The sequence below is a fragment of the Solanum dulcamara genome, chromosome 5 (assembly GCF_947179165.1).
Source record: "Solanum dulcamara chromosome 5, daSolDulc1.2, whole genome shotgun sequence".
NCBI classification, from domain to species: domain Eukaryota; kingdom Viridiplantae; phylum Streptophyta; class Magnoliopsida; order Solanales; family Solanaceae; genus Solanum; species Solanum dulcamara.
The window spans coordinates 8,673,324-8,686,701 of NC_077241.1; the positions used below are offsets into that span (position 1 = coordinate 8,673,324).

At 34.7% G+C, this 13,378-nt stretch overlaps 1 pseudogene; it reads left to right on the forward strand.

The window, feature by feature from the left end:
* The first annotated feature begins 1,128 nt into the window (after positions 1 to 1,128).
* Positions 1,129 to 2,243, forward strand: LOC129890447 (B3 domain-containing protein Os06g0112300-like; annotated as a pseudogene).
* The last annotated feature ends 11,135 nt before the right edge of the window (positions 2,244 to 13,378 follow it).

Sequence of the window (13,378 nt, forward strand, 5' to 3'; positions counted from 1 at the left end):
AGATACTTAAGCAATTCTCTTCGTATTTGGTGATCCTTATTAAAAAAATATTTTTTGTCCTTGTTCAAAAAATCCCCTTTTAAAAAATTTTTTATTCAAAAAATCTCTCCCACCCCACCCAACCACAAAAATAAATAAATAAATAAATCTTTATTGAAAAAAAGAAACAAAAGAAGAGGGGCAAAACAAGTATAGTTGCCTATTTTATTTTTAAAAAAAAGAAAAACAATTAATGAACCATGCACACTTTATTTTTACTTTTATGAGATACTTAAGTAACTCTTTTCAGATTGAGTATTCCTTATTAAAAAAAAGCTTTCATTTCATAAGCTAAATCAAGATCATCTTTATTGCGAATTGAAAAGACCCCACATTTTTTGTGTTAAAAATTCCGGAAGTAGAGAAAGGGGCCTTACATTATTAGTGTTAGAAACTCCGGAAGAAGACAAAGAGAACCCATATTATTTGTATTAAAAACTCCGAAAGCAAGCAAAGAACCACATTATTTGTGTTAAAATCTTCAGAAACAAACAGAGACCCTATAATATTTTTGCTAAAAACTCTGAAAGCAAGTAACGTTATTTGTGTTAGAACCTTCAAAAGCAGACATAAATCCCACATTATTTGTGCTTAAAACTCCGGAAGTAGACAAAGAGACGTCACGTTATTTGTGTTAAAATTTTCAAAAAAGACAAAAAGTAAAATACTCTTATTAGTCTTAAAAGGCCATTATATAAATTGATTTTGTAATTCTTTTAGTCACAATAATCTCGTGCTATAATAAATGCAACAACCTCTTTTTCTAATGATGCATAATATTATATAAAGAAGTAAATAGGAGTAGTTGTTTAACTAAAACAAATACTTTTGAGTTATTTTTTGAAAACACTAGAACCCACCCCTACTCCCAAAACCATAAACTATCCACTTTTGAATGTTCAAAGGTTTTTGTGTACTCTTTATAAACTGAATACCAGAACAAAAACTCCATTTCTCTGATCAATCAGCAATGGAGGTATGTTCCTATCACGATTAATAATTTTTTCTATTTCTACTTTTCTTTCTTTCGATTTTCGATCCCCGTTGTTGATTTTAAAGCTTACATACTCCTTTGACTTTATTTACCAGGATGGATCATCTTCTGAACAAGTTTCAAACCAGAAAGGTAAATCCATCATGATTGAAAGCACTGGAAGCATACAAATCGACAATGCTAAATATTGGCCACTTTCTGGAAAACCCTATGTTGATATGATTCTCACTAAGAGCGCTGTCAAGCCCATTTACAGTTTGGTAACTCTCATTTTCTCCTTCATCTTTCTATATAAAGAACCCTCTTTGTTAGTATTTATGGTATGAAATTGCCTTTGTTAGAAAGCTTTTTATACCAATGTTGGACTTTCGTGGTGGATCCAGATTTAATGGGACTATGGATATTGAATGGAGAAATGGTTTTTTATCCCTTTACAAACTTCCTTTAGTTAGATTTTCACTTTTATGCATATGAAATTTTTTATTCTTTTGAAAAGGTATTTTTCTGTATTCAAATTGTAGAGATCTCATTTCCTCGATATTGAATACCAGGTGGAAATCCACAAAAACATATTTTTTTTCAATGGTGAATTCGAGATTAGATGTCCTGGATTCCATGCTTAATATTTATGTTTAGATATATAAATATACACCAATCCATATGTAATGGAACTCTATTCGCTTTTCTGATTGATACATAAAATAATAGAACTAGAAAATCCTCTATTTACTATTCATTGTAAACTTTTTGTTGACAAAAGAATAAAGATCATTTTTATTCCAAGGTGGAGAGTTTTATTTTCCCTGTCGACCTATTTGCAGAATAAAATTAAAATAATACATACACATAAGGTTTGAATTGGATGCTTTGTGTTCTTTTGGACTCGTGGCTTTTATATTTCTGAGTTTCGTTGAATGTTTGACAGTATATACCCAAGAAAATGAACAAAGAGCTACCTTCTGCTGGAGCCCCTGTAGTCATTACTTGTGGTCGAAAGAAGTGGGATCTATTTTATGGTGGAGCCAATTATACTTATAAATTTAGCACTAGATAGAGAAAGGTTGTGGATGATAACAATCTAAAGGAGAGAGATGGACTTGTGTTTGAACTGTCAGAGTGTAGCACTAGCAAAATCGAATTCAGAGTTCAGATTCTCAGAGGCGATTTCCCAGCTGAATTGATTCCTGAAGATTTGGAGGGTAATAATTGATTAAAAATATTATCAATTCTAGAAGTAGTTTCAATTTCCAGAGAAAAAAAACTCTATCAATTCCAGTACTTTCAATTTCCATTTTTTTTAATCAATTCCAGTAGTTTCATTCTGATATAATGCCTAATTTTATCATCATTGCTTTTTTGCTTTCTGTGGTTTAATAATATTGATATTATTTATAAAAATGTGTATTACATTATTAGGCATACATGTGCAATGCACGTACAGAGATTATAATTAATTAAATGCATAGACATAAAGATATTTCATGCTATTAATTTTGCTCGTTCTATTTTTTAAAAACTTGCAAAATCTAAAGTTTCTATTTTACAACAACTAAACAAGAGAAAATTCAAACTTCAAATTTTAAGAAAGATATGCATCTAGATTTGAGTGACAATGCCTATTCAAGTACCTATGCAAAAAAATGATACACTCACTATAATCCGGTGTGAATATATGCTTATATGTGTCATCACAATGTAGACATTGCATCATATCTTCATTTATAGCTTAAAATATTGTCACACAAGACTTGTTTCTGCTCGTCTTCGATAATCCATGTAGAGTTTAATTTGATAAAAATTAATAGAGTTAACGATTGATAGCAATTTAAGAGAGAGATGAAAAAGGGGTTGGTATTATAGATTTCTAAAAGGTAATTAGGTGATTATGGATGCGGTGGGGCTCAGGTTTTAAATAAAAAAGGAAAATAAAGGGAAAAATTTAAAACTATGATCGATTGAGTATCTTGGAATGTTAGCTCATTGGCCAAAAATAATAATTGAAAATCGAATTCTTAAAATGTTTGACAGTTTGATCGATTTGGATAATCAGTTTTAACTTGATGAGACACTATCAGGTTAGACTAGTGCAGACCATTGATAGTCTAACTCAATCCATGTGGATCCCTTATAAGCTATCCTTTGTTTGTATCACGTGCATTCGCCTTAGTGGGATTCGACACAGGTGTTGAACCCGTTAGAAAGCCTTCAGAATAAGTTAATTAAACGATAAATTGTTTACAATTAAATCACAAATTGTATGATTCTAGCCTTTTTGCCTTAAGATAGCCAAAATAAATCAAAATTTTCAAAAAATTTCAAACACTTCTACAAAATCATCACGAACTACACACATTTTATTCTCACCTTGGTGATATAGTTAAGCAGCTCTCCTCGAATTTGGTGATCTTTTTTGGAAAAAAATTGTCCTTGATCAAAAATCTCATTTTTTAATAAACTCGTTATTCAAAAATTATATCTCACCCCCAAACCAACCATCAAAAAAAAAAGAAATTTTTAATTCTTTATTTAAAATCAAAAACTAAAAAAGAGGAGCAAAACAAGTGTGATTGCCTATTATATTTTATTTTTTAAGAAAAAACTTCATGAAACCACGCACACTTGATTTTTAGTTTGATGAAATATTTAAGTACCACTTTTTTGGATTCAATATTTCTTATTCAAAAAAAAGTTTTATTTCAGAAGCAAGATAATTGTTTTTGCGAATTGGGCAGACCCAACATTTTCTGTGTTAAAAATTTCAAAAGCAAACAAAGAGACCCACGTTTTCAGTGTTAAAAATTCCGAAAGCAGATAAAGAGAGCCCATATTATTTGTTTTAGAAATTCCAAAAGCAAGCAAAGAATCACGTTATTTGTGTTTAAAACTTGAGAAGCAGACAGGAACCTCACAATAGTTGTGTTAGAAACTCCGAAAGTAGACAAAAAGAAGCCACATTATTGTGTTAAACACTTCGGAAGCAGATAGAAACCCCACGTTATTTGAGCTAAAAACTCTGAAAGTAGACAAAGAGACCCCTTATTATTTGTGTTTAAAATTTCAAAAGCAGACACAGAAAGAATTACTTTTACTAGTCTTAAAAATTCGTTATGTAATTTAATTTTGTAATTCCTTAAGCCTGAACAATATCAAGCTGGTATTAATATAGTTACCTTTGTTTGTAAAAAATACGTATTAAATACGAGTAGTTTTCTTAACAACAATAGTAACTTTGAGTTTTTTTTTGAAAACACTAGAACCCACACCCATTCCCGAAAACCCAAACTATCCTCTTTGGCAGTTCATGGATTTTTGTGTATTCTTTGTAAACTGAATCAAACCAGAACAATAACTTTATTTCACTAAGAATGTAAGTTTAACTCATTCATCCTCGTAAGATAAGATAAAATTCATTCATTTTCACCTCAACAAACAAGTAACCATACAATAATTCACATTGGTCATTAACTAAAACTTATACTTTATTTCTTCATATATGTAAAATTATTTACTCAAAAGTACTGTATTTAATAATATTGATATTTATATAAAATTCTATTACATTATTAGGCATATATGTGCAATGCACGTGCAGTTAAACTAGTAATATATTAAATGCTTAAACATCAAGATATTCAATAAATTGATTTTGCAAGTTCTATTTTTAAAAAAACTTGTTAATCCGAAGTTTCCATTTTACAACAACTAAACAAGAGAAAATTCAAACTTCAAATTCTAAGAAGATTTGCATATTTATCTGGGCGACTATGCCTATTCACGTGCCTATGCAAAAAATTGATATCCTCACTATATTTCGGTGTGAATTTATGCTTATATGTTTCATCAAAAAGTAGTCATTGAATCATATCTTTATTTAATGGAAAAATTATCAAATTACACACCTTATATTTCTATATTTTTAATTATCTCCTATTATTTGTAAAAATTTCAAAAATCTCTCTTATGATACATAGGAATGATGTTGATACATCGCGATTTGATACATAAGTCTTATTCATGATACATTGCTAGTTGATACAAACCAAACACACAATATATCAGTAAAACATAAGTTTTAATGCTATTTTTGTTGTGTTCATGATATATTAGGTGTTATAAGTTGATTCATAAGTTTTATTGATATTACAATGTTTGGTTTGTATCAACTAGCGACGTATCATGAAAAGTACATATGTATCAAATCGCGATGTATCAGCATCATTTGTATGTATCAGAAATTTGGAAAAAAGGGAATTCGGGGAATTACCAAAAAAATCGGGATAAATTGTAATTGAACTTTTTCACTATGGGATTTTGGAAAAATTAACTTATTTAATAGCTTAAAATATCATCACACGAGACTTATTTTTGGTCGTCTTTGAGTAGGAGGATTATTCATGTAAATGTTAAAAGTTTAATTGAATGAAATAAAAGTTAATATAGTTAATGATTGTTAGCAATTTAAGAGAGAAATGAGAAGAAATGAAGAGGAGGGAGAATATTTATAAATTTCTAAAAGGTAATTGGGTGATGAGCACTGCGGCAGGGGTTATTTTTAAAAAGGAAAATAAAGGCCAAAATTTTAAAACATGATCGATTGAGCCTTTTGGAATGTTGGCTCACTGGCTAAAAAAATTAAAAATCATTTTTTTAAAAAAAAAATTGACAGTTGAATCGATTTGGATAACCAGTTATAACTTGATGCAATACTATCAGGTTGGACTTGTCTAGACCACTGTTAGTCTAACCCAATCCATGTGGATCCCTTGTAAACTATGCTCTCTTTGTATCACGTGCATTCGCCTTAGTTGGACTCGACACAGGAGTCGAGTCCATCTAGAAAGCCTTTAGAGTAAGTTAAACAAAAAAAAAGGAAAAAAGAATATTTCATTGATTTTACAAAATATAAATGTTTACGATCAAATCTCAAATTATATGATTCTAGCCTTTTTGCAATAAGATGGCCAAAATAAATTTAGTTTTTCAAAAGTTCAAACAATTTTATAAGATCTTCACGAATTACGCACATTTTATTCTCATCTTGATGAGATAATTGAGAAGCTCTCCTCGAATTTGGTGATCTTTATTATAAAAGTTTTTATCCTTATTTAATAATATGATATTTTAATTCTTTATTCAAAATATCTCTGCCACCCCCCACCCCACCCCCACTCTCCTTAAGATTTTCCACCTTAATCTATTGAGTATGAGTGATAAAACGGGAGATATCCATCTCCTTGATTAGCATCGCGATTCTACACTCTTTCACCACTGTCTCAGAAAAGCCGAAGACAAACTTACTCATGCGGGCCCTAGAGTCGGCCACTTTAGTCGGAGCATACTTTGAAAGTTGGGTGAACTTCGAAGAGTACTCCTTCACCATCATGTTCCCTTGCTTCAAATTGATGAACTCTTAAACCTTAGCCTCCCTCATCTCAAGCTAGAAGAACCTATCCAGAAAAGCACCCTTTAATTTTTCTCAATCCAATGGGCCTGCATCGACCGTCATTTCAACCCTCCATTTCTTGAACCAAATATGAGCCACTCCCTTCACACTCCAACAGAGTGACACCCATAATCTCATTAATCTTCTTGACGCTTGTAATGGCCCCTCCAGGTCATTTATGTTTAAATGTATTCTTTTTATAATTTAGAGCATTCTTATAGCGGCCCCAAATCATTTATGACTTGATGACATTGACTGTTCGGTCGCCTGATCGTTCCTCTAGATTTATGCCCATTTTTCTGTCGTGGAGCTTATGAAACTTGAATAGTTTACTTTGGTCAAAATATTAGGTAAGCGACCTTAGAATAAAGTTTTGAAAATTTCTCAGCTCTGGAACGGTTATTTGAGGCTAGTGGCATGTTCGGTGCGAGTTTGGACTATTAGGCGTTTTAGCCTTTAAGCTTTAGTCTATGATTCACCTCGGTCAACATTCTTAGAAAATGTGCTCGGATAAAAATTTCATCAGCGTGGTTAGATCCGAAATGTCGAGTTTGGTCTAGACCTTTCATGCGCTTCCCGAGGCTTCTGGTTTAATCCTGAGGCCTCTTATATAATTAGCTAAAAAGGGTATTTGGATGTGGGACCTACTTTTTTTTTGGACAACCTCGCATGGAAATTTTGGTTGCGTTGCTGAGTTTGAAATATTGAATTTGGTGGGGTAGCATAGTGTGTTTACGCGCACAGGGTTTCGAATGAATTCTAAGCACCCCGTCGGAGAATTTGGAACTTGGCCAAACTCAGTTGATGAAGCTGTTGCTGGTGCATCACTTTTATGACCCTGGCTTCACTTTAGCAACCTCTCTTAATCATCCAGGACATCGCTTAAGTGAGGCAGGCCAGCTGGGCACGTGTCGCTAAAGGGGTCTGGCCTTCGCTAAAGCGGCCCTCGTTTTAGTGACATTGTGGGTCGCTTTTGTGATGCCTAGGGTTTCTTTTTAGAACCAAACTTCAGCTCATTGTTACAATTTCAAAACTTTATCTCTTTTGTTTTAGCTCCAAATTGAGTATTTCAAAAGCTGGATTGTTAGGCATTATTGTGGGAAAGTGTTGGAGTGTTTGGAAACGGTTAACGAACCTTTGTTAGAGATAAATTTCGTATATTACATGCTGCCAGCCTCCCGCTTTTAGCTTCAATGGTGTTAATTGTTACATGTACGATCGTTGGTTGTTTCGAGCCCCAAATTGTGTTCTATTTTAGGACACAAGTTCGGGGAGATAATTAGAACTTTTTTACAGAGTCAATTCTAGATTCCTAATATGGGTCTCACATTCCCATTTTAGACTCTAGAATTGGTCCGTCTCTGTTTTAAGTGATTTTTATGTCTAAATGATCGGATTAACATTGTGATTCTATTTTTGATAGCGTGACAGCATTCTAAGACGGTACAGAAGGTAAAAGCTTTGGAGACTCGATTTTAGAGCTCGCACGATCGGCCTAAAGATAGGCTACGACTTCCTCTCCTAAGATTGAGCTTGATTATTAGATGGAATTTGGGTTGGTTGGGTTCTTGATCATGCCTAGTAGCATAGAAATCCTATTTGTCATTTTTAGGTAATTTAGGAACTTGCGAGTATGTTGAACTTGTTTAGTGATCATCCATACCTTATGGCCTTATTTATTATTGTTTTTTGATGATTTTGAGCATGTTTGCCTTAGTCTAGGCTTATTTTTTGCCATAGACTTACGATATTTAGAGCCTTTAGGCGTTTGTTTTACTCCGACGTCGCTTCGGATGACTTAGCTCCCTGTAGACTAGAATAGCAGACTTGGGTCTGGTAGTTTGAGCCTTAGATTAGCGTTGCCTCAGCTTCAATGACCTTCTACCCCTTTCCTCTCTTCTTACGACCTATACATTGGCGATTGAGATTCGGGACTTCGCTTACCGATTTAGGACTGGGTACGGTTCTATCTTTGAGTGCTTGGTTGGTTATTTGTGTGTGGATGTTATTCCACTGTGGTTTTATGATGATGAATTGGCATGGTATCCACTATCATCGCAGTTTTAAGGTTTGGTCATGCTGTTTTTTATGCCTTACAGAGTTGATCCATTTTGACTACGGACTATTGCCTATTTGAGACTCATCCGTGGTTTAAGGACCGAGCGCTGGACTTCTTATCTAGGCTGCTACTATTGGTTACTTGGAGACTACTATTGACTACTTTGAGATTCATCCATTGTTCGAGGTCCGGGATCTGCGCTCTTTTGTTAGTCAGTATTTATTGGTTAGGGTGAGGCTATCCACGGTTCGAGGTTCGGTCTACATTTTTTCAAATATGGACTCATCACTATCTATTCCTACTAGTTTTAGCTATTCTGTGTACCCTTCGGGCTTATGGGGGTCTATTCGAGTTTTTATTTAAACTTGTGCACGAGTGCACCTTCTTGTCTTATAGGGGCCCAATTAGGTTTAGTTAGTTGTACTTAGTTTCTTCTAATTCTTATACACTCGCGTGCATCTCCTTTACCTTCCGTTTGAACTCTATTATTTCCTAGATTCTATCTTTTCATATTCTTTTACTTTTCAAGCTTAGTCGGCTTATAATACCTACTGGGTACCTATTGTTTTGGTACTCATACTACACTCTGCATCTATTTACATGATGCAGGTCCAAGCACTAGTTACCAGCGCTGATTCGAGCCAGTCACAATCTACATTGGAGGCGAGGGTGAGCACATGGTGTCTTGGATTTACCCATCTTTTTTGTGTATAGTTGACTACTCTTTTGCTTTTTGTGACAAGTCTTTTATCTCCGTGGTCCACTTTTGGGACTTGTATTTATTTTATAGTAGTTCTATACTTGTGACTTCCAGGTCCTGGGAGAGATTCTATTTGTGTGTATATGTAATTTTGGTTTGCTTCCGCTCTTTTTTATGTAATTACTGTTATGGTTTGACTTCTAGTTTAGTTTCTACCCTTAATTCCATTACTTGCAGTTTTGAAATACGGGACGACTTACCTATATGTGATTATAGTAAGTGTCATCATACCTCGAGGAATTGAATCATGACAATGCCCTCAATGAACTCTTTTGGATCCTCATCCACTTTTGAACCATTGATCTCTAGAGGGTTCATCCGAGTAAAGTCTCGGACTCTAGTAGTAGTTGTATTATCATTAAGGTTGACCGAGGCCACAACCTGTCCATTGGTCTGAGTAGTCATGGATTGGGCTAGCACTTGAAAAGCAAATGAGAGACATGTTCGGCCAAAGGATCGGCGAAGCTGGAGGTTCTTGTTGCTCCTCATTCTGATTCCTTCGGGCATAATTTCTTCTAGGGGGCATGATGTTGTAAACACATAAAGAAAGAGTTAGAAGGAAACTATATAGAGTTGCACTCTATATTGAATAAAATATCTTCCGCTATTATCGGTTTTAAATCATGATTTAGGAACTACTCATTATGTTTATCAGATTATCAGAATTATCAGATTATTACTATATCAGTTTTACGTATGTTTTCCATCGAAGTAATACTTAGCACCGAACGGACTTAGGGATGAAGGATCTGGTCAGCATATATGGTCCTTTAGTAGCAATCCCAAAGTCTAGAACTATGTGCCACCATAGGTTTGTCCCGATTGGACATTAGTTTAGTGGATCCACATTAGCTCAGACTAATGACTTTAAACCTTGGCAAGTATATTGGGCTCTTTTGGTGGGGGAAATACACCATACTCCATATTGTAGCTCAGTTGGTTATATATCGGTGAGCAATATCTCCCACAGTCAGTCTTTTCAGTATTTCCTGATCAAGTATTTCAGTTATGTCAATTCAGTTTTATCATATATCATGTTGTGTTACTTGATCATTGCATCAACATATTTTATAAACTTATCATGTTTAGGTATCATGTTATTTAGACATATTTCACACACTCAGTACGTTTCAAGTACTGACCGCATACTTTCTGCCTATATTGTTTGATAATATAGGTTTTGACGCTCCACATTACACCAACGGTTAGTACAGATATCTGATCAACACTTTAGCTAGTTTTGGTGAGTCCTCATTCTTTAAGGACGATCTTATGTTTCATTTTCAGTATTATCTTTCACTTTCAGATTTTGGATTTAGCTAGAGGCTTGCCTTAGCAACTCAATTATGTAGTAGAGGCTTTTAGATAAAACAATTATATTTTCGGCTACGTTGTTCAAATATTGTCTTTTGCTATATGAGACTCTTTTAGACTATTCATGTTGTCTTTTACTTTTCAGGTGCTGATTTGTTAATCTTAGTGTCATGTCATGCCATGAGGTTAGCTTTGGGTCACTTGTGGCTCTAAGTACCATATCGTGACTAGGAGGTAGCCTCGACTCTTGACAAACTTAGTATTAGATTATCTAAAAGATGTGTTAAGTAGAGTCTTATTCATGGTGTGAAGCGCACCACATCTATGAATAGGAGGCTATAAGATATTTAGGAAATACTTAACTTCTTTCATACTCCCAGTCATGCATCAAAATCATGATAATCGATAAATACTGAAAGACACTTTATCTAAAAGCATCTAAAATTATGAAAATTTGATAATCATAGACATGCATGTGAAATTACATTTTAGATCATGAAAATATTTGTATGTTATGGGTTCATGAAGTTATCATTGAAAACATGGAATTATACTTGAAATTATGTAAATAAAGATCATACTTAAAGGATAACTGAAATTCAATAAGAACCCATCAAGATGAGAAAACCCAAAGTTGGGAGAATCCATAAATTTGAGGATTTAGGGTTTCTTTGGGACTCAAGGGGTGGAAGGAATCTCATTGATGAAATTCCACATACTTGTAGTAGAAACCTTGAATCAATTCCTTCAATGGAGGCTTGAATCTTGTAACCCTAGATCTTTCTCGTAGAAGAAACTTGAGAGAGAAGAAACATGATTTGGGAGAGTTATGAGAGAATGGGAGGTTAGGGTCCTAGGGAATCACTTAACTCCACCTAAAAAATAGTCCAAAATGACATAGTATATAGATTAAAAGAATAGGAAAAGACTAAAACAACCTCAAAATACCCAAGAAGCATTAGCTCTCATTGAAAAGGAGGTGATCCAACCGCACCTTCCAGTACGACTACCTTATTACAACTAATCTCCTGCATTCATCACCATGATCGGATATGAGATCTAATCCTTCGGTTTCCGAATTGGAATAAGGAGTTCCATGTTCATAATAAGGTAAGGATGTGAGTTTTGCTCAAAAAATAGATCGAACGCCTTCGCCAAGCCCAATAAAAGAGGCTGTCGAAAGAGAGCCTAGTTCCACAAGAGTGTTATCACAAGCCTTTACTTGATGAAAGGCGCCCTATAAGATATACTATATCAATAAGCCGAGGAGAAAGCAGCCTAATTGGAATAGCTTCAAACTAAAGCTGCCCTCCCCTTTTTCAATCACCTCCTACCTTAAGGTAGGACCACAACTGAATACAAGCGCCCTCGTGGTACGCAAGAAGGAAAAAAGATGTTGCATCATTTAACAACGGATAGACACAAGTTATGACAACCCTCACAGGATATATGGTGGATCATCAGCACCCCCCGTAAGAGAAATATTACAATCTATGAGGTCTGCATGTTTTACATCTAAGTAATATCCGAAGTCTCCTTTAGGTTCAGTCGAAGAGATCGAAGCAAAGTCATCAACTAAACCATTCGAATGGTCTCCCCTAAGATTGACCTCTTTTCCAAATAAACCGAACCTCGATACCACATTCATCAAAAAGATATGGCCATATGTCTAGGTTGCACAACCCTTTTAGATCGTTCTATTCGTGCTTGAAAAATGACCCCATTGGTCTACTCCTTTTAATGGACATTCTTATTCATCCTCCGAGGGTTAACACTAGGGATCTTCTTGGAAATGGGAAGATCTACGGTAGAACGAGTTATGAGGGGTAAGGTCCCAAGAGACAAAGAAAAGCGTATAAGCGCAAAAAAGGTAAGAGACATCTAATTGAATTGATTCACCGGATCTTCCATCTATGAATTTTTTTACCACGACCTTATTTCCCAAGCTCGGGACTAGAGGAGCATTTAGGCCGATGCCTGATTCCCTGACCCATTACTCATTCCTTTTTGAGGTCTTTTATGAGTGCCCTTCTACGGGACATGAAAGAATCTATGTACCATGAAAGGGTTCGTAAAAGACAGAGGGATTTTCGGGATTTCTGAAGTTCAACTCTACAGACCCTTCTACGGTCCGTAAGAATCTACACAGCCTGTACAAGTGCTCGTAAAAGTCAAAGATATTTGAGTCCTGAAGTGTCGTCGTACGGACCAATCCATGGACCATGGAACGTTCTATGACCCATACTGAACGTCCGTAAAAGTTAGGCAAATTTTGAGTTTCTCCGGTTTAGGACTTTGGTTCACAAGGCCTTTCCACGACCCATATAACCTTTTACAACTCATGAAATCCATTTGTCCTGTTCAAGTCCTAAATCCAACTTTTTAAAGTATGGTCTACGACCAAGTTTACAGACTGTAGAACAATTTACGACCCCTACTTAGGCTCATGAAACTCAGACCCAACTCTTATGATTTTAAAGTCTTATCTATGGGACCCATCTACAGCTCATGGTTCCTTTTACGGCCCATAAATGGTGCCCGTAAAACTAGAAAATTTCAGACTTTCAGATTCCTGGATTATTCAAGTTTTGATATGTAATTAGGGACTTCTGATGTGTTATAGTTTGACAGTATTTACCCAAAAAATGAACAATGAGCTTCTTTCTGATGGAGCTCGTGTAGTCCTTACTTGTGTTCAAAAGAAGTTGGATATATTTTATGGTGGAGTCAAATTAATCACAAAATTAGCATTGAGTGGAGAAAATTTGT